Raw genomic sequence first — 22,546 nt, 5'->3', positions numbered from 1 at the left:
CCACCCTCTCCTCCCGAACACCGTGTCCAACAGCCTATTAGCAGGAGAACAGCCTGTCCCCTGTCAAAACACACAAGGTGCCACGGTCCCCGCGGGAATGCCGGCGGCTGCTGACAGCGCTCTGGCGTGCCTGCTGCCCTCCCTGCTCCCCTCCCTGCCTGTGCTGGGGGACAGCAGCCCCAGGGGCTCGGCTGCTCCAGCCAGATAGCAAAATGAGCCTCCTCTTCTGCAGCCTGGGATTATTTTCAATACTTTTGTGGCTTGTTTCAGGGAAAAGAATGCAGGGAGTTGGAGGTAAGCAATGAATCCGGGTGATTTATTTCTAGCAGGCACCCCAAAGCTCCACAACTTAAAAATTTAATTTTTTTTTCAAAAAGTGCCCTTCCAACTCTCCCGAATAAACAACTCTTCTGGAGCCTAAACCACTCCTGCAGGGCAATTCCTTTCCCAAGCAGCAGATCACACCCCAATACAGGGATATTTTGGCCTGCACATTCCCGTGCCCACGCACAGGTAATCAATCAGTAAGTCAAAGCTCATCTCCATGCTGTTGGGCACACCAGGAGGTGAAAGCCACCTTCCTGGGCAAGATTTTGGTGGGGCCACGATGGAACAAGCTCCCCCATCTGCTACACGATGAGGATCCCACGTGCTATAGCCCAGGGAGCCTCCCCATCCCTCCAGCCTCTGGACCAGACAGATGCTGGGGCAGACCCTGCAGTTCATAACTCTTATCCTAAGGTAGGTCTGATGCCTTCTCGTGGCTCCACCTCTCCTCCCCTAGTCTTAAATAGTCACTTACTACATCCATGCTTACTGCATTGTGGGTTAAACCTTGTTAGAGTTGAAACTCCTCCGCTGTTTTCCTCTACGTGGGAGCTTTCTCGCCCAGTTTCCCTCTGGGGCGAAGCGCACCAGGTTTGATCTCAACCCAAAACTGATTTCTCAACGATTCATAAAGAACCGTACCGTTCCTGTGCGTCCCTCAGCTCCCTCCAGTCGTAATTCCTGAAATCCGCAGTTCCATTTCAATCAACCTGGATGGAAAAAAAAGCCTCAGAAGCATTAGGAGTTTGCTGGGTTTGATGGCTGTAGGCAGCTGGATGGAGGAAAAAGGCTGTATTTCTGCCCTCACTGGGAGAGGGGCCACAGCTGGAGCCCAGCGGGGCTGTTAGATGCTGGAAAGGACACTGGGGAGAGAAATATTTGAAAGGCCCCAACCTCAGGAAATGTTTCAATCAGGGCTCACACCTTATTAGGCACGCGATAATCCAACCGCGAGACACCGAGCCGCAGGAAACTGAGCTCCATAAGCCCCACTCCTTGCGGATCAGCTCAGACCTTAAGAAAACACCACGAAAAGCCCTCCATAAACCAGAGGCTTCTGGAGCAGGCTCTTCCGAGTCCTCCTGCCATAACCGAGGTGTGCACCGGGACTGCTAGGAAATGCAAGCGCCGCTATTGAAACAGAGAGAGAGGCCTTAAGAGAAGACAAAGAGGATTTCCATCCAGATCTAGAGAGGATTTTAGGTGCTAGAGTCCAGTTTAATGAGACTGAGCAGCTAAAATCTTTGAGAAACTCCACCTAATTTAGAATAACTTTGTTTGAAGAACAATTCTTGCCCAGATCTTTTATTCTGATTTTATCCTATTTCTATGAAATTTGTTACAAGACCAATAAAAAAAACTTTATTTCATATCAGAGCCTCATTCCTCTACCCGGAGAAGATCCCCTTTCCTGACTTGGTAGCTACAGGACAGTAGCTAAGTAGGTTTGATTGATTTGAACTTGATTAGGGTTAAATTACTTTTTTGCCACAGTTCTATTTTGAAGCAAAATAGAAGGCAATTCAATCAGTGCAAACCATTCTATTATACATTTTAAACACAAATAACTCTGAAAACTCAACAACAGAGGAAACCCAAACATGTTTTATTTTAAAGCAAAGCCTCTAATTACAGATCAGTTTTTAGTTAAAAATGTCTTTCCATTTTCTGTGAAAAATGGTTCTCAAGATCACTTGAATGCAGAATGAAATTGATTTCAAATTGAATAGAAGGTTCTTGGCTGGAAAATATTGTTGCTTATTTTCTAATTCATTCAAAAACATAGCAGTGCCACCAATTATTTTTCTGTGAACAGAAGGGAAACCAAATCTTCCCTTAGCCCTGCCCTGAAGTGCCAATAAACCCAACGGCAAGGGTTGAACAACAAAGGCTAGCAAACTTTTGGGGTGGCCAAGAGGGATTTAAGTTCTACTTTTAATACGACTCATTCTTCTAGCTGCTATGAGTATATGTAAATATATTGTTTGGGGAGGGAGAGAATGCACAATGGCATTTTCATTTAATATATCACTGATCTGAGAAGGCTTACGAGTCCTGAGCTGTGACCTCCTCTGTCACACAACGCTGCAGGCAGGTCCCAGCGTTCACCAGACTGGCAGCCACGGCCAGGAATTCCCTCTGATTTCCTACTCAAGCCACTTGATTCCTCCTGCTTCCTTTATTATTACGTCTAACGATCCCTGACATGCATTTGGCAACCTCCTCAGAGATAATCAGGTTGTAGCGCTTGAGACCAGCTCCGCTCAGATAAAGAAAAAATGAGTGATAAAAGCCAGTGATGTATTTGCAGATCAGAGGCCGGGCAGGGAGAGCACGTTGTGTTTCAGACTTTTGATCAGAAGAGAACGCGCGTTCCTCGTTAGTGCTGTAAGACGGCAGTCACAAGATTTTTCTCTATCAATTGTCAAGCCGGGGTTAGAGCCGGAGCCTGCAGCCCTGTCTGCAAGCCTCAGCTCCTTCCCTGGTGTATTGTACACAGCTCCTATTTTCTACTCTCTCAGACATTTCCTAGCACAAACCATGCCAAACACATTACATCCTTGTAGACCTCAACTCTCTTGCAGCTACCCTTCAAATCACAGCCTTCCCAAGGGTTAAACCCAAAGAGTTTTCAACAGAACAGAAAACTTGGAGGGAAAGAGGGGGGGGCATGACACCACCACAGCGCTTCTGGATTTGCAAAGATCTCCACTCCAACCAAACAAGAAGCAAACTCTATTGATTTCATTACACCTCTGCTGCCTGACCCATTAATCATGGCTCACTGGCAAGGTGCAAGAAATTCAAGTCACACTTTGTTATATCCCGAGACATCTCTTGTGCCTGGAGATGCTCAACACCTCCCAAGCTTTTAAATGTTCTTAGCTTAATAGCAAATTCACAAAAAACTCCAAGTGACAGGGATTTGTCCATAACCTAGTTTGAGAGTGCTCCATCCCATCTGTGTCTGGACTCAGACCTGATATTGTCCAGGAATCATTTACTTGGCTTTGGCCATCAAAGTTTGGCTGTCCCCAGCCCATGGGTGTAGGCAGTGGGAAGAGATCTGAGTAGTCAGTCCTTCTCAACACCCAAAAGTGCCAGCTGGTTTGAAGGATAACCTCTGGAGGTGCTGATCACTCTCCATCATCTATGGCTGGATCATGGACTGCAGGGACCTGGTCTGTAGATGAGGAGAGCAACTTGGGGAGAATCCCGTCCCCAGGCACGGTATCTTCCTACGTCCCTCAGCAAAGGGCTCCAGAGTTGCTCTCAGATTTTGTCAACCAAAATACATTGGGACAAACAACAGGGCTGTGTGTAACAGCTTTTCCTTATAGCCCCCCAGTTATGGTCCTTTTTTGGAGGGGACCAATTTGCACTGCCACTTTTCCAGCAATATTTTCTTTCTGCAAAGAACTGGTGCTGTTTCTATGCCCACATCTTACCCACACGATCTGGGATGTGACTGCCTGCCTTTCCAGGACACCAGGCAAGCTTCAGCATTTCTGCAGAGAGCATTGGACCCTCTGCCCCCGACACAAGAGCAGGGCAGGGGGTTATCTGCTGCTTCCCTGGTGAGTGCACAGACAAGAAATAGGCTGCCCCACATCCTTCCTGGGCTCTGGCTCTGCCCAATACCCTGTTGATGCCTAGATGTGATATAAAAAAGGGAAAAGTACGGGCAAGACCTAACCATAGTCTAACTCGTGGTCATCACTCCTGGTGTCCAGCTTCCTACACCCCTGGGTGCACAACCACACCCTGCAAGAGGATGTACATGGGTTTGGTATGGACTTGTTAGGACTGCCATAACAGAAAAGGCAGCAGATCAACAGGGAGGTACTGAGGCAGAAGAAAAGTCCACAAGGCGCGGGTCTAGCTTGCATTAAGCCCTGCCTTTGCAGAGGATTGACACGAAATCGAACGCAACTCTGGTATCCTGGATGCTCTGAGGGCAGTAAATCAAGGCTTTCTCAGTGCTGCGATGAAAACTTCATTGTAGAAAACTCCTCCACACGAAAGCACTTCGGAAACACCCGCCCCGAGCCCGCAGCGGGTCCCAGAGCTTCCAGTGGGAGAAATGGTCTGTCTTTCCCAATTTTCATCCCAAGCCTCTCTGTATGCTTTCCAATACGTGGTGCCTTTTCCTGGAAGATGGTTAGGTCAGTGGTTTTCCATATAGCTGATAATTCAGCCTCACGGGTCAACGCACAGATCTTTATCTCAGCAATGAGTTACCATCAGCCTGGCAGCTGAAGCTCTGGCTGCCCGTAATGGATGTGGCCTTAGCTGGCGTGTCAGTTCCATCCTGCTTTCCACCCAAAGTGAATTGCAAGCACTAGTTCAAATTAAAAAAAAAAAAAAAAAAGAAGAAAAAAAAAAGGTAAAAAGAAAAAAAAAAAAGAAGAAAAAGAAAAGAAAGAAGCAAAGTGCCTTTATCCCACGGGGACTCTATCCTTTCAGGTTTTGGGTCCCCTAGTAGAAGGGGCTGGCTAACTTCAGGATCTGGCTTTTGGATTAAAAAAATATTGCTGATAATATCTCAACTGCTACAGACTTCAAAGAAACAATTACATAAATGAGGACTAGTTGGGAGCTGAAGACATCCTGTAATGCACATTTACCAGCGCATCTCCCACTTGCTGCAGAGGAGTAGCAGGGGTGTTTTGCTTTTATTCCTCAGGCAGCCGAGAATAAATAGCACATTATGGAAACTGCTTATCATGGTTCAGGATCAGACGCTTTGCAGGAACAGATTTTTCCAGGCAAATCTCTTATATTTCCTCGTTGTCCCCCTTGTTGGAAAGCCTCTCTCTTTCTTCCATTATTTTGGAGCTTCCATTGCTTGTCTCACCCCAAACCAAACTAACAACAAATTTTGGAGCCTGATTCAAAGGTCTTCTGTGGCTCCGGGTGCAAGTTTGCCGTGGCTCATCACTTAGCCCCCTTTAAATGCCCAAGGAATAAGAGGGAATCCACTGATTTTGCGACACCTGCTGTAATCCGCCCTGGAATGCTCCCAAAGAGACGCAGGAGAAATTCTTAAGATATATTTCCCTCAGACCACAATATATTCCATATGCTCCAGAAGTGGAGGAGCAGGGAACCGGTACAGAGAGCTACCTCTGGTAAATGTATCATTCCCAGCTGGGGGGACCGGCGGGCAGGGGGAGCTTATCAGTGTTTTCTCTGACTTTACAGCTGGAAGAAATTTACAGCCAAACACACACTCCTGTTGGGAAGGAGGGATAAGCCCTCCCCAAACGTGCTTACAAGCCACTGTTGTTATCGGAGGATCAGGGGCTTTGGATCACCTTTCTTGCTGGCCACCACAGGCTCCTGTGGTGTCCGCTCTTTGCAGAAATGATGTGCAAGCTTCTCCACCAAGGGGCTGGGGTGCTGCCCTTTCAGGAGCATCACTCTCAGCCACCCTCCTGGAAAGCACATTGAGGAGATTTAAGTAATCCAGCCATGAGCAAGCACTTTTCTGAGGACTGCTGCCAAGGTGTGCTTTGTCCCCTCCCTCCAAAGCTCCCTCTTTGGGAAGTCCATAGCCAAAAACCATGCCTGCACACGACAAAACCACTTTCCACCCAGGAGCTCACAGGTCCCATAGCCCTGCAGGAAGCTGGGTGCATCGCTGTGGGTTTCCTCTTCGTGTGTGCTAAACACTAAACACGCCTGAGACCCAAATGTCTTCGTGACTTGTGGCTTCCCTGGGATCTTACTGTCGGGCAGGGAACATTCTGCATCTGTAATTTACCTCTCACTTTTACATACTAGCAGCCACCAAGCTACAATCTCAGTTACTGAACTACTGAGACTCATTAAAAATGCAATTTGATAGGCTTTTTTTAATTACTTACCATTCAGCAGCTTGGCTCAATCTTCAGTTTTTAGGGACACTGTTGAGCTCTCAGTCCCATCTCCTCCCATCAGGAGGCCAAACTCAGCTCTGCTCAGGTGATGGGTTTGGGCACCTGCTTCAGAGTGGCTGGGAACTGGGGGCCTAAGGAGAGCAGCGAGATAATTAAATGTTATCTGAGCAATTACTTATCCATAATTTAATTAATCTTAATTGATCATCAATTGTTATCTAATTCAAGGCAGACTAAGGAGTGCTTAAAATCTCTGCATCTAATTCCTCCTATTAGATATATGACTTTACTAAAACTGAAGAAGCAAAAGAAAAAAAAAAAAGCAAAAAGATTTCACATGTGCTGTTTTTCCTTCAGAAGAAATTTTTCTGCATTTAATTTTTTCCAGCTACATGAGAATACTTCATTGCTGATGAGTGACTCCAGAATGACAAACCCGGTATGTACCTGCACAAAAAACCTGTTCACCATTAAACTGGGGCTTCCAACCCAGGCCATGTGAAAGCCAAATACAAAACCAAAGCATGTTCATAATAGGAGAGAAAGTCCATGAGGCAGCAGATGTAAAACTCCGGCTTTCAATAGACTAGCAAATAACCAATGAAAGAATAATGACTTGAAAGACGCCGGGCCAAGCTCTGTGCTGGCGCAGCTCCATCAAAGCTGGTGGAGATAGGCCAGCAGCGGATGTTTCCCACTTCGTCAGTTGAATGTGAAGAGTTTATTTTCCAAGCCACCCTCCTCTTACTTCAATTCCCTGTCGTTGATCGATGGGTGTCCCAAAGATGCTGAGTGGAGAAAGCTGTCTCTTACAGAACTGGTACTTCGCTGAATGAAAACAAAAGGTCTCCAGTCTGGAAATGGCAAGGAGATTTCTTCAAGCAGCTGCCAAAAAAAAAAGATAAAAGAAAAATTATAAGCTAGAGGCTTCACTTTCTGAGGACGCTGCCAATTTTTTAAAAGGATAATCCCAGTAGATACGGCATTATGCGACAAAAGTCCTGTTGTGGAAATACTGCCAATTTTTTAAATGTCGGCATTTAATCTCTTGGCAGTAATGTGAGTCCAACTGCGCTTTTATTTTTATTTTTTTACAGTCACTAACAACATATTTGCATACTTTACAGCAGCAACATATGGTCTGAGGAAGGTTAATTTGCTCTGCAATTAATAGCCAGCGGTACGTGAAGCTATGCATGGCTAGTAGGGACCAGACCGACAGAAAGCTGCTGATGTTGGAGCTGGAGCACGGAGAGGAGGGGAACCTTTGCCAAGCACCTGACTGCTGCAACCTGATTTTCCCTCCAGAGCAGCTGATAAAGGCAACAACAGGTTAAATGCCTTTTCTTTTTTTCTTTTTTTTTTTTTTTTTGAGGCAAGACTTCTGGATTTTAACAGCCACAGCATTGGGCTATTTGCAAAAGATATTTGACTCCTCCTAGCTGAACCAGCTCCGGGGCACTCGGGCAAATAACTGACCCTTAGTTATGAGGGGCTTTAAGGAGCTGAGACCCAAACTTAGGGCAGGGCTTCCTCTGGCAGCAGAGCACAAAGTCACCAAGGGGAGCAGGGATGCGCTGGTCAGAGGTAAGATGCCACGAGAGGCTGCAGGTGGAGAGCCTGGAGTGACTGTGCAAATAGCAACGGGGCACTCAGGACTAAGAATTTGCTATTATAGGTGAAATGCTCCAAGTTTGGTAATACATAGGGATACAGCACTACTTCAGGGCCATAACAACAAGGAGCAACTCAACATAGACAGACACGTTTTATCTGCAATATATACCTCCAGGAAATGATAGCACATCTAATTGTAGCTGGCTCACAGCATCCCAGCACCGCTGCTCCCTCCCAGCCACTGCATGCCCAGGACAAACCCAGGCATTCATTACTGAACCCCAACCCTCTGCTCTGAACAGGAGATGTTCACCTGTCACTTTATTTCTATGCAAGGCCTTTTTACAAGCAGGCAGGGCTGGCTGCTGAGAGCCAGGCTTTGCAAATGGGGGACCTCACATGGAGGGGAAGGAGTGGACAGATCCCTGCCCCTGTGCACATCCCATGTTTGCCTGGCAGCAAAGCAGCAGGAGTTGGGGAGCAAGCAAGCGGAAGGTCATCAGGGTTTGAAGACAGAGGCTCTGCAGGGGGAGAGGGATGTCACCAGTCTGCCTGGCTACAGGATTTCCTGGGTATTTTATAATGATGTGGTTGCTCAGCATTGTCTGGTTTAATGAAGCAGCTCATGTCTCGTTCACTAATCACGCTGGGGAGGTGTGGGACTGTCTCTGGCTCCTGTCTCTTGCTCTGGAAATGGGTATTTTCCATCCTGACGTAAGGGAAATGAGGTGGGTGAGACTGCTTATGGTGCACGGCCACTCGCTGAGCCCAGGTGGTTGTGCAGGAGCACGGCAGGCAGTCCCCAGCAGACTATGAATGTCCATGGTGTCAAAGTAGCCAATTCACCTGAAGTAGCTGAAATTGCTCATCTCTAGTCTATCAGAAGAAAGGCTACTTCAGAGATAGGCTGACACTGGGAAAGAATCCTTATCCACTTCATGAACTGCCTCGTGACACCAGATATTTGTGCTTTTCCTCAAGGCCCATCTTCTGGAGCCATGCAATTACAGGGTAACAGCCTTAATTAGAAAAACAGAGCAAAGTTCTCATGGATGGGACAGGAGCTCAGGGCCACTGAGGAGAGAGATAGGATGCCAACCCAGAGACAAACCTCACTAGAGATTTCCACCATCCACATCTGCTGGGAGGGAACTGAGGCAGAATAATTCCCCCAAATGCAGGTTTCATCACTTAAAAGGACCCCCTGAGTAGAAGCTAATCCAGGCCACGCTACGTAGCATGGAAAGGGTCAGCAGAGACAGGCCCCATCTGCCTGACCTCGCAGAGGGACGCAGGGAGGGGACGAGCACCCAAGGGAGCACGTCCACGTGCACAGCTGCCAACGGGAGTAGCGGCCCCGCTACTGTGCGTCTCCAAAGTGAAATGGATTAGCAGCTCACTTTCAATCAGGCTGAATTATGAGCACAGCGATTTGCTGGACATGTTACATGAACCAGAAGATGTGTTATCTGATGAAAATTGCTTAATTTAATAACCTGGCCTGACAAGCAATGAACTGTACATCTTCTGGAGAATTTGCCAGCGCAGATGATTTTACTTAGCTTGAGGGATTAAGCAATCAGGTCCCCTCTCTTCTCCCCAAAATTCAGGGCCAAAAGCAACCCAGAGAAATGTTCAGGAGCTCACGGTGCAAGGGTTACCACCACCACAAGGAGACAAAATAAAAATGTTTTTTTGTTTGTTTTGTTGTTTTTTCTCCATCAGAAAACATTACAGAATTACATGCCCTTTGTCACTGGGCATGTGACACTTCCCAGGAAGGGACTTTTTTGGGAAGGGGAAATGGCAGTGCCAGTAAGCAGAGCAGATCCAGCTCTCTGAGCTGCCTGAAGGACACAGCACACGTTCCCTGCTCTCTGAAGACCAGGCTTCACAGCCTTGGGATTAAAATCCCCGTCACATTGCTCTCACAGATGGAAACCCACCTGGGAGCTGCCTATGGGGTGGACCAGAGATGAAATGGGCAGTTCAGGCCCACTCTCAGCCTCTTTGAGCTTTTCTCTTCCAGCAAGCACTTATTAATCTGTTTTGGCACAGAAATGAACAGGCTTAAGGTTGGTCCTCAAAGCAGGCATAAGCTCTCCTTACCTTTCGATAAGGATCTGGCCAGCGATTAATTTCTCAGTGGAGTTCTCCAGCAGAGCCAGGCTTTCCCACTTGGTCTGTGAGTAGCAAGCCCATGGCTTGTGCTTGCTTTCACAATGAGGCTCTTTCAGGCTGTTCCATAGCTGGGGAATCCATGAGTAGGTTTGAAACAATTGCAGAATTGCTCAAAAGCCTGCAAATTCACGGAGAAACAAAAGTCACGGGAAAAGCATCCATTACCCTGACCTTTCCCCTTAAACACAAGAAACCACAGCAGCCTGCAAAGATGGATAAACCTTTCCTACGAGCTGCTCCGGGGAAAAGAAAACAGATGGACAGCTCTGTATAAACCAGACCCTGCCAAAGCACATGCCATCGGGCAGCTGAGAGCTGAAGAATCCTGAACGAGTCTCTCTTGAAGATCTTGCCATAAATGAGTTGCACGCATCCCCTACACTTTGGTACAAGGCTCCCATTTCTGTAGACATAATACACAAAATGTAATTATGCAGACTTTATCCATGCTGGCAATCTCATCCAAATGCAAGGCTTTTATGATAATTGAAGACTTTTGATTTATGGTTATATTTTTAAACTGCACATAATTAAGTGGTAGAATTCATTGTCATGCAGCATCGTGGAAGCCAAAAGCGCAAATGGGTTCAAATAGCAATTAAAGAAATTGAACGATCCATCAAGGATGATTACATACATGGATGCAGATATGACTCGGAGCTCAGGAAGTCCTCCGGCTGCAAATTGCCATGAGTTGGAAGGGCCATGGGAAGTCTCACATGGGGCTTACTATGAGCTTATATCTTGCCCCAAAAATTTGCTACTGGCACCATCAGAGACAGGATATTGGGCTAGATGTATCTCTGATCTGAGCCAGCATGTCTATCCCAATGTCTACACAGCAAGACCTCTGACAGACCTACTCTGTCCAAAAGGCACAAGGCCAGCACAAGTCTTGATTGTGGTTTAGGCTCACAAGATACAGACCTGACTTAAAAGCTGGGTCTTCTCCATCTAGAAGATGGAGCCAGAACCTCAGGTCAGGAGATTGGCACATCTTCCAAGCTTCAGTCCTAGGAAGGCCTTCAGAAGGGGAGCTTTCATTGAGGGAATTTTTTACTGACTGGGAAAAAAAAAAAAAAAAAAAAAAAAAAAAAAAAAAAAAAAAAAACTTGAAAAAACAAATGTTGCAACCTGTTCTAGTTTTCCCATTGCCTAAGTTGGCAAAAATTAAAAATAATAATAAAAAAAAATATTGAGGGAGAACATGAACACCCACCTGGTTCATAAAACATGCAGCTGAGTTCCCAAAATTGTGGTGATGACCATGGTCAGCAAAGCCAAAAGGCAAGAGATGAGCTCCAGCCCGGGGAAAGCCACTCATGGGCGATGATACCCATGGGGAGGTTGCAGGATTCATCAGAAAGCTCCCTTCAAATGAAAACTTGGCATATATTTGGTCTTACCTTCTTCTGGAGATGGTTTTATGTTGTCCTTGGCAGACACGATGACCAAAGCCAGTTTGATAGAGTTGCTCATGGACTTAGCGTAGCATTGGAGGAAAATCTCTCTAATTTCAAATAAAGTAACTGAAGAATGAATCAGACAAACCTCTTGCTGCACTGAATTAACACAGCCAAGAATAAATCATGGGAACTACACTTTTTTCCTACCAGCTGAAGACCTGCCTCCAGAGTATCTGTTCCAAAACATTTGGCCTGGAGGTGACACTTTGATGCACATTAGGTGGGGCAGAGCTCCAGACCTGCTTCCCTGTGAGCGGTGACTTACCAGGAAGCCCCCGTGGCACAGGGGAACTTCAGGTTGCTCTCACAGGGGCACAAGATACCAGATAGAAAGGACTCCAGGACTTATCATAGGTGATCTGAAACACCATCACTGGTAGTGAAGATTTACTCCAAGGGATCAGTAAAGGAGAAAACCTAAGCATTATTTTTTAAGTGAAGCAATAGCTCGTGATACCTCATTGAATCAGAGATTCCTGTTCAATAAGCTCAAGTCTTTATAGGGCAAAAAGAGATGTTCCAACCGGGTCCATGTTCCCACCAAGGAGATATGTCCATGGGGAAACTGGAAACTTGCTGGGAACAAGCTCAGCCTGACACCCAGATGGCTGGCAGGGTGTGAAGGCCCACCTTACATCAGGGTTGTGCGTTTAGATGCAGCTGGCAGCTCTCTTGGTGCTGGATGGGTCCTGATGATCTGGCTATTCATGCCCAGAGGAGCTTTAAAAGACCTACAGCTGTACTTAAGCAACTTGCAACTTCATCTGCGTGAAATGAGAGGCTAGAAAATGAGGCTGATTTCTCAGCAGCCACCTCTGATTGGATTAATGCTGGCGTAAGAAGTAGAGACCCATGGATCTCTTGCTGGTTCCTCAGCATGGCACAACACCGATGGTGAATGGTTAGCAGCAGCAGGAGAACTGCACGTCTGGAATTTCCCAGGCTCGAGGACTCCTCTGGACACTGCAGACACTCTCTTGTGTAATGCAGACAGGATGAAGCAAATCAAGTCGGACCCAAATCTGGTGCTGCATGGGCATCTAACCCCTGCTGGTGAAAATTAGGTGCCTAAAAGCCTTCGAGATCTTTGACGGGATCTGTTCGGCCATGTAGGCATTGCGTAGGAGAACGGAGTGTGAAACCGAGCATATTTACAGACATTTTTCAGAGCTGTAAATGACGGCACAAAATAAAACAAAGGAAAATCTGTCCCTAGGATTCAGGCCTATGCCTTTTAGCGGTGGGGCATTTTGCAAGGACAGAGAGATGTCATAATAAAAATTAGCTCTTCAGCTTGTTCTTAAATGGAAATCAAAAGGACCATCATCTGAGAAGTCTCAACAGTCAGTCTCTGAAGATTTTCCACCCACCCACTGATTTTTTGGCCAGCTCAGGCCTGGAGAGGACTTCCCTGCAGTGTCTTGGGCTGGCTAAAGAAAGCCTTAACAAATAATAAATGTCAGGCTTGTGGGCACGGAGGGGTGGGATTTCACAGTACCTCCCTGCCATGAGCCTGGGAGCATGCACATCACATTAGGCAACACCAAAGGGGAGCTGACAGCGCTGGAGAGGCCACAGCACAGGGTGGCAGGGGAAGCTGGCAGGATCAGAGGAGAGATAACAGCAAACTCAGGCCACAGCTGAAGAGAAGCATCCGGCCAGAGCCTGGGCAGAAAGCAATAACACAAGTTGTGCAGGAGGGTATAAGGGGTAGCAAAGAGGACGGGACACATTCAGGGTCATGCCAGGGAGGTAAAAGTCACTCTCTGGTTTAGGAGCAACCAGAGCTGTCTCAGTGCTCCCACCAAGCCCCGAAGAGACCCTCGGGAGGGCAATGAGGACACCAGCTGGTGCACCAGCAGGCAGACCTGAGAAGCACCTGCATCATCCAGGACATCCTAAATCCCTGCATCTGTGTGCTCCACCATATTAGCACTATTGCATCTTCCAGGTGAGATTGGGACACCTTTTCTCTGCCTCCATCCCAGCACCTGCACCACAAAGCTCTCCCAGGCTGGTCCCTGCAGCCAGCAAACCAGCCTCCTTCTACACAAACCTGCTCCAGCAAACCTGGGCAAGTTGCCCACCTGCACTTATGAGGGGCATCATCTGGACAGCCAGGCACTACTGTAAGGAGGCAGCCGCTGTAACCAACACACCAAGGTGGGAAGCTTTTATTTCCCTTTTACCAGGGAGATTTGGAGAGGCTGCTACAAGACAGAAGGTCAGGCTAGAGAACAAATGTTTTGGCAAGTGAACAACTGTGGCACGTAGCTGGAAACTAAGGTACTCCAGAAAGAGAAATATTTTAGGCTCACGAGAAGGCGGGCTTCTTTTCAACTTTCCAGACAGAGAATATTGGCCAGTTCACATACCATTTATCACCTTGCCTAGCAATTTACAACCTGCAGGATTTGCTCCTTTTGTAGCTCTTTTTAGCCCAACAAAACGCTGTTGGCTTTGTGTGCCTCGTTTGGGTGAAGTCACTGAGCACAGGTCAGACTGCTCTCTGCCCACACAGCAGTGCCTATGTCTGAGCAGCAGCCCCAATTTCATCACAACAAATTTGCTTAGCTAAGATTTCCTATTGCTGTTCATTGCAGGGAATCTGACTGCTTCTATATTCACAGCTTCAAAACATCATCTGGATGAAATATCCCTGTTTGGAGAAGGAACGGGAGAGATTATTTTATGATATTTTTTTTGTGTGCGTGGTTGATTTCCTCTCCCATTTCTGATTTTATTCAACATGGGAGCGTGCTCAGGTTGTCGGAGGTGACTTGCTTACCCATAGGAAGACTTTTTCAAAGGAGCAGCCTTTCCCCCAGGCAGCCAAGCTATGATTTTACCCACTCCTCTCCTGAAATCGATTGTACAGCCAGATCCCTTCAGCCAAGAATGCAGACCTGTCAAATCTCAGGCACCGAGCAGGAGACACGCAATCTGCTCTGACCCTCTGCTCCCTTCCAGCACGGCCCCTGTCTCTCGCCTTCACCCCTGCTCCATGACCCCGGGTGCCAGACACGGCCCCATTTCTCTTTGGCCAAGCACCCATGCGGGGTGCTGGGGGTGGTGGTGGCTGGAGAACTGCTGGGGGCCCGCTCCCTGCTGCCAGAGGATGCTCAGTGCTCAGATCCTTTATGGCCATAGCTCTCCCTGGTATCCTTTCCCTCCTGGCATGTCCCGCAAGAATCTCTCCTTGCTGTATAACTGAATGCAATGTGGCCCCAATGCTGGAGAAACCTGAGATTGCTCCTCCACTTCATGGGCACTTGCATCCTGGCTTGCACAGGGTATCCCAGAAGAATGCAGCTGTCTCAGCCCAGGATCATTTTTGCAGAACAGGAGAGAAGATAGACTTCCCCTTGCTTTTCCTGATTTATTTATTCATTGCATAATGGCTTGTCCACAAACATCCCAGCTTGGTTAAATCTTTGACATGTAAAACATTTCCAGAAATTCTTGCTGCCATCCAGCAAGAAAAATGGGTAGGACTTGGCTTTTTTCTCCCTTCTCTCTCCCTTTTAAAAGAAAAAAAAAAAAAAAGGAAAGAGAAGAGAAGAAAAAAAAAAAAACAACTCCTCACTTTTCTTCAGTTTTCTTCTTTCCAGTGCGACTTTGTCTCTGGTTTTCCCGAAGCAAGGCACTCATTTATCAGGCTTGCGAGTTCTTACGCATTGGCAGACTCCGCGGCTTTCCGCTTGGCTCAGGGCTCCCAGCCACCATATGGAACGAGTTGCACGTTTTCACTCCTTATCGCAGTTTAAGATGGAAATATTTCCTTGATTCTTCTCGGGGTATTTCTGCAATTGCACACATGCTGGGAGCATTTAACCCTGACATTGCTGATGAGTAGCTGTTCCTATTAAAATGCCATCAGAGATTGAACTGAAAATCTTTTACAGTGAACTACGCCAGCAGTTTGATTCTGTTCCTGGTTACAAATAGTTCCTTTAATAGTTTTGGAGTTACATGCATATAACAGAGAAGAATCTGGCTAGCTGTCTATTTGTCTGTCTGCTTGTCTCTCTAAAGAGACAACTTTGTCTCCGTCTCTGCATACTGATCCAGTTTTGCTGTAGGGCTGCTGTAGCTGCGATAGTCTAAGGAGGTAAGAAAAGTCATTCCCTCTCCATCCTGCCTTTATTAAGCTAGATGACAGCTGAAGACAGACAATTTTTCAATCACAGATCTTCCATGCACGAATCTTCCACTGCTATGCATCTAGCTGAGGGATTATTTTTTTTCCTCTCCCATGCAATACCATGCCTCATACTCAGGGTTTCTTCCAGCACGGGCTACCAGTTGGCACAGTAAGTGGAGTGTGAGCCCATCAAAGTCAGGATCAAGGCTCAGAAGGTGCAAATATGTGGCTGGCCCAGCACAGGTGAGAGGAAACAAGGTGGGTAAGATCTCTCCTGGTCTTTCCCTTGTGCTCTCTCAGCAGGCACATCCCCATTTTCTGTTTTAACATCACTTCCAAAGTCTTTCCTCATTAGATATTCAAGCCTAGAAGCTCTTGGCATGTGCTGAGTTACACATCTTGGGTAGGCTGAGAAGGAAGGATGAAGTCATAAATCCACTTTCAGAGAAGAGCTGCAGCAAAATTTAGAGCCTAAATATGCCGCAAGGTCTGTTTTTTGCTGGGTGCAAACCTCAGTGCCTCTTTTTCAGCATCTCTGTCAAGGAGGTAAAGAACTTCCACAATTTCCCACAACAAAGGCTGGAGTCTGGATCCATTCAGCCTGCATTGCATTTGACAGCTTGCTGCAGCTCAAATACAGCACTGGGTTCTGCAAGAACGGACTTTTCACACTTGTCAATTCTGCTTTTCTCATTGCGATTTCTGGACGTGTAAAGACTAGCTCATTATTATCCCAAAACTCAGTCCACAGTGGTGGAATACATAGGCCTTCAGTGGGAAGGGAATTGAATATGACTTTAAGGTTAAGGAAGGCTGCCAGAAGGTTGTAAAGCAATATTATAAATGGAAAGCAGGATCTGCTGTCCATACATCTGAGATTGGATATTAGCCCTCCATTTGGTTATTCTTGGTCAAGTTCAATATTTTCTTCCATACTGGCTTTACCTGCTCGTATGGATGGCCTTAGAGCATTTCAATACGAGCAGCGTGTTTTTCCATCAAGTTCAACGTTGGCTCCATGCTGATTTCCATGTTAGATCCTCTGGTTCCAGCTTTAGCACCACAAATTCCAACATGAGCTTCAACTGCCAGAGCTTCACCTTTACTGAATGTACATCATCACCAGTCCCCAAAGTTGCTTAAAATAAAGGTTTCCATGGAAATAATTGCTGATACTAGTCTAGGTGTCTTTTTCTTTTCTGTGCCACATAGCAGGAAAAGAATCAATCCTTGTTTTTCAAAATCCTACTGTAGTTGAAAAACAAAATGGCCAAAAGATTGAGAAGAGGAAGGAAGTCTGATATCCACATCCAGGATCCAAAGTTGTCAGTATCTGAAATCCCAATAAGGCTGCAACAGGGGCAGGAAGGTTTTGGCTTCCCTATACATCCTGCTGCCTCATGCTAGATGGGACAGATGCACAGCATCCATTTGTCCATCTACATTTGCCTGGATCTAGAGACCAGGGAGGTGGGCAATACCATGACCTCCGTAGGATGTGGAAGATCTGCTCATGTCCAGAGAGAGTCACTGAGGTTGCTGGCAGAAGACAGGTTGGGTAGAGTTGGTCAAACTCACTGAAGGACTAGAAAGCAGGAGCCCACTTGTGCCAGCCTTTGAAGCACGTGCACAACCTGTGGCAGATGCAACTGCACAGCTTCCCCCTTTGGATCAGAGCTGCAGGAAAGACTGCCTATAAATAGCCAGATCTGCGCTAGCCAAAAGGCTCTTTCCTTCTTTTTGCTTATAACTAAGGAATCCGTGAGAGCATTGCAATCATGGACCATGTTGGACACTCAGGCAAAGTCATAGGAAACAAAATACGAAACCGTTTGCCAACTTTTAGCCTCCATTATGGGAAGGCCAAGTGTTTTAAAAGTCTCATTCAGCTTCCCATGTGCTTGTCTCCTCCCACACCAGCCTGCCCAATGCAGAGAGGCAGTTGACCAAAGGGAGATTTTAGGTCGAGTCCCCAGAAAGCAAATGACATTTCCCCATCGTGGTAAGCCTGGAAAGGCACTACGTTAGCAGCATCCAAGTCAATTTTTTCCTTATGTTCAAAGGAAACCCTAGATATGTTTTCTAATTTGCTTTCCAGCCCTTTCAACGAACAGGAGGCTTTGAAAACATGCTCTGAAATCTTTCTCTTCATCTCAATGCATCTGTTCTTTTTCTCCTCCATCTGGACAGCAGCACAGGTACACAGACTAGACCCTGGCCTTTGGCCGACATGATCTTTCCAAGTAATTTTTGGACATGGAATGAAAAATCAGTCCAAAGCTCACTCTGTAAAGGAGTTTTATTTCCATTTGAGTCCACTTCAAGGGGCTGCAGTGGGCTTAGTTTTGTTATTTTTGCTCCCCCTTCCAAAATAATAATGCAGCGATCCAAAGTTTGGATTTAGAGGATAATCAGACTGTTGCTGAAAAAAAAGTGAATAGCAGAAGCCTCTTCACTTGCATCTCTAGAGCTGAGTCTTGACCACTAATTGAACATGAGATTAAGTCCTCACTGTCATTCTCTAATTCAGAATCAGACTCCTGGACTGACTTCAGACGACTGCATTAGGCAGAAATAAGAGCTGGCATGGCTAAGTGATGCTGTTATCCATCCAGCAGGAATAGCAGGGCTCTGGAAGTGACACTGGCTGGTGCAGAGCAAGCACCTCTGGCAGGCAAGATGCGACTGCTGACCGGGAGAAGGTTCATGGAGTGAGGACAGAGGGCTGAAGTTGACTCATCCGACACAAATAAACTTCAGCAATTAAAATATGGTAAGGGGAGAGATGCTGTTGGCAAGAGGGGATGAAGAGATAACCAATGAGTCATCACACCAGGTGCTTCAGGAGGGAAAGTATTGTATTTACCTGCAATTAAAAAAAATAAAATAAAGACACCAGTCCAGGAAGAACATTTCTGCCAGCTTCCTGAATGATCTGAGTTCACTGAGCAGGTGCTTTGGCTTCTTGCAAAGCTCTTTGGAAACTCATGGAAGGACCAAGTGACCCAAAGTGTGGGAAACAGAAGGAGCCAAGGCATCCCAGCAGGGCAGCACCGCAAGGAGGTTGGAAGGAAGAGTCCTGTGATTAGTTTCACCATCCTCTGCCAGGCACCTTCTTGCCAGTCAGTGGCAGTGACAGCATTACCCAGGGGTAGAGGGGCAGGACTGCTGGGTGCACAGCTCCATTTCCTCCAGGAATGCTGCCTGGAAAGGCATGAAAGAAGAGGGACTGGGGAAGGCAAGGGAAGTGAAGCGCATCCATGCGTGGATGAGAAAGTTGGAGCTTGCTTTTCCAAAATAAATGCTTGGTCTTCCAAGCCTGACATCCTGCCTCCCCAGGCAGCCAGGACGTGATTCCTCCTGTGTAACCAGCCACCCTTTCCACACACAAAAACACTGCTCGGTTCTCCCTTTTCAGGGCCGGATGGGAGGAAGTCTTTACTGATGGATTTGAAGTGGCCGATGTCTTTTCCAGTCATGGTATCATCCCCCCGTGCAGAATGCATAGCCCCTGCCATGACCTAGAATTAGACAATTCCCTCTTTAAAGGCAGTTTATTTTTTATTATTTTATATTTTATTTCCCCCTCTGAGTTAGGGAGGGGCATAAGAACAACGTTGGGATTTTAGCACAGAATAAAAACTTCAGATCTGGATGGAGCTAGTTCTGCTCAAATATCAGTTGCCTATTCATTGACCTATGCAGCAGCAAATTTTTGCTGCTAGCTCCCCTTTCCCACAGTGTACTGCCTGCTTTGCAGAGAAGCTGTTCGTGCATCACTCTTGTTGATGTCCAGGCTGAAAACTAATGGTTAATCCTAGTGCAGCAAGATTGGGAGCCAGGTCCTAGAAAGATTTTTGTGGTTTCTACACACAGCCACCCCTTTTTTTTTTTCTCATGAATTGCCTTTCAAGTTCATCTCTGATGGCAAGCAAAACCAAAAATATTTCAGTTCTTGAGTCTGAGAAGCAAAATTTTCTCTCTCAACTCACTTGGGCCAGCAAGAAAGTTTCCAAAGATTTTCCTAGGTCTCTTCCCTAAGGAGATAGCTAAGCTATCCACAGAAAGTGGCCCTTTTCTTGCATGCATGCTGAAGTGTTTGCTTTGGAGGGCAGAGGAACATGCGTCAGTGGGATGGAAAATGGGGATTATGTCTTCTTACGTAGCTGTTGGTCTCCTGGGTCCACCTTTTTGGAAGAGTTAAGCAGGTGCACAACTGAGCTCTCCTCAGGAAAATGAAGGTGCATAGAGAAGTGTGTGCTGGACCAAGAATGAGAATAGTGCTTGTGAAGATGCCGTAGCACAGGCTCTGTGCATGCCCAAAGCCAGAGGCTGTGTGCACTACTCGCCAGCTTGTGCAAGCACATGCAGTGATCTCACCTCGCTTACTTTGTGGCCAAAGGCTGGATGGTCCCCTTGAGGTCAACGGATTTAAACCAATACTTGATATTAATAACTAGGGTATTTTACTGGCCTAAAACTTGGTGAAACAAGTGCTCCCTAAGGCCGATCTTTGGGCAAAGAGCGTGGCTGTACAGAGGCCATCTCCCTCCCCTGTGCACCTCGCCAAGTGCAGGGAAATCAGAGAGTCTGGCACTCTGTTGGTCCTGCCTGTCCAAGCCCGCGTCTGCTGGAAAAATTCTCCACTCCATCACCTAGCACTCTTGCCAGTCTCTGTAGATGTTGGTTTGGAAGGGATTTGCCATCTGTGGGATGAACCGAAAGAAAACAGCAGCAGACTCTGAGGAACTATAGGAGCCCAAGCAGGGCTCCTATAGATCCGACAATCTGCAAGCTGTCCAAGGTTCCTCGTCCCTTCCAAGTGGGAGAAGGAGGAAGAGGAGGAGTTTTTTTGTTGTTGTTTGTTTTAATTGTCATCATACATAAGTGAACTGTGGCAATTTCTCTGATACAAGATACCAAGTTCATCAGGATATTTTCTTAAGGAATCCATTATTTTTCTACTACCATCAAGTCTATGGCTGGCTTATACCCAAAAAGAAAAGAAAGTCCTAGACCAAAGGGCTTCAACCAAAGCTTTTTTTTTTTTTCTCCCCAGGGGTATACATGCCATTTACCTCACTGATGTCTTGATCCCAGTAAATTTGTTTCAAAAAGGTCTGTCTCCATTCTGACTAGCAGATTGAGCTGCTGCCTGTCCCAGAGAATGGAAAATTTGTCCTTGGTTTGCAGGGGTACATCTAGCTCCTGGGTGTTGAACCACAGTCAGCCCCAGGGAAAGCCTGAAGCCAGCCAGTTTCCTTTTGTAGCACTGTATCTCTCTTTCTATTTCTAGTGCACTTTAAAGTACAGGAGGCTGTGTGCTCCTTATCGCTCCCGAGCAGCGCTATAGCACAAGAAGTGAGCAGCAGACAGTCCATGCCAGAGTATGAGTTAGGAAACAGGCCCAGGGGGGATTTTTGTTGTTGCTGCTGTGATTATTAGAGATTGTTGTCTGTCTCTGCTTTAAAACAATGCAAACACCACCGAGAGCAAATATCAGAATAGAAGCTGATTTTCTGTTGATTCAACCACCGTTTCTCACCCTTATTTATCTTCCTGTCTAGGCATATGACACACTCAGAACAGAAATCTGACTCCGTGCCAAGGCCATGTGTTCACCCAAAGCCAGCTCACTGTCTTGCACTGCCGGGACATCCCCACAAGCATGCCCTTCATCCATACTTTTGCTGCAGAACAAAACCTGCAGTGTCCCTAGGAGCCAAAAGTTATGCACTTTGCTTAAAGAAGAGCATGGGTGGGTAGCATAGATTCCACACCTACGTTTTAGATTGCTAAAATTAGATGGCAAGGACAAGCTCTCCTGGACACAGAACTTTCATCCACAAGCAAAGCATATTTGGGGATGGATTTACATGACTATGTGATGTGAAAGTTCCCAAATCTTTGATGATTACTGTGTTTGTAAGAATCACTTCTAGCAGCTGGATGCCAGTACAAGATGCATCTCACAGGCTGGCTCCCCCAGAAAAGGAGCTCTGCTCCACGTGGACCTGCTTTACCCAGGTCTTGGTTCATGACAGCACCATACACAACTAGCTGGAATGTGACTACTGGAAAAAGCCCCTCTCAGGTGGCATTAGCATGGTCAGGACAGGTGTACAGGTAGCTCTGAAGAAGGGCCAAGTGCCAAAATATATCCCTTCTGCACCTTATCATATCCTGTCCCACTCTTCTCATACTCCCACCCATTTATTTCTGAGCTTCCCACACACAGTTCTTTCTCTATTAAAAAAAAAAAAAAGAAATGGTCTTAAAAGCACATAAGGCCTTTGTGGCCTTGTGGACAACTGCCTCCACCATTTTACTGCCCTACCAAGGAATAAATTTGTCTGAAGTTCCTTTTTTACTAACGTCCAGACCATGGCCTCAGTGGCTTTGGACCTCCACCCTAATACCAGTGTAAGCCATTTTCCTCCTAAATAGGGAAAAAAACTGTTTAGGTCCCCTGCAAGAGAATATTTTGGCCCTGAACTCATCCTGATTGCCCCAGGCCATAAATCAGCATCCTTCCTCACAACCACAAGAAATGTAGTCATTAATTGAGGTGTGCTCACCTCAAACACTTTCCCAAGGTGGTGTATCCACATCCTGTCTTTAAGTCCCCAGCAGATGCCTTTGTAAAGGGAACCCCACCGTCCCACATGCTTTTTCAGGCTATGTTTTTCCCACTCACTGCAGCCTTCGAGCTGAAGGCATCCAAAGATTTGTGATTTATGCAAAGACTTCTAGTCCAACTGCCAGAAGTAGATGGGCATCTTGTGTCTTGAGCAGAGCAGCAGAGCCTATAAAGCTGCCTGTCTGCCTCCCTCCCTTTCAGAGTCATCTTTGAAAGCTGCTCCTCAGAATGAAATTCCAAAAGCTACAACCTTATCAAAGGAGAGGGAACACAGCCCAGTCATTGTCTT

General features: G+C 46.5%; 1 long non-coding RNA gene across 3 annotated transcripts in view; it reads right to left on the bottom strand.

The window, feature by feature from the left end:
* Positions 1-1,910: 1,910 nt before the first annotated feature.
* LOC137841263 (uncharacterized) overlaps positions 1,911-22,546 on the bottom strand; it is a 30,614-nt gene continuing 9,978 nt past the window's right edge. The window contains exons 2-7 of one of the 3 annotated variants that reach the window (XR_011088514.1): positions 11,227-19,138; positions 10,935-11,070; positions 9,936-10,125; positions 6,958-7,094; positions 6,198-6,340; positions 1,911-4,669 (exon numbers count right to left, since the gene is read on the bottom strand). This is a non-coding gene — a long non-coding RNA (uncharacterized lncRNA). Of the gene's footprint in view, positions 4,670-5,645; positions 5,766-6,197; positions 6,341-6,957; positions 7,095-9,935; positions 10,126-10,934; positions 11,071-11,226; positions 19,139-22,546 lie in introns of all 3 variants that reach the window. The other 2 variants (XR_011088513.1, XR_011088512.1) reach the window with 2 other exon arrangements.

The sequence above is a fragment of the Anas acuta genome, chromosome 17 (genome assembly GCF_963932015.1).
Source record: "Anas acuta chromosome 17, bAnaAcu1.1, whole genome shotgun sequence".
NCBI classification, from domain to species: domain Eukaryota; kingdom Metazoa; phylum Chordata; class Aves; order Anseriformes; family Anatidae; genus Anas; species Anas acuta.
This window is presented reverse-complemented; position numbering and strand designations above follow the sequence as displayed.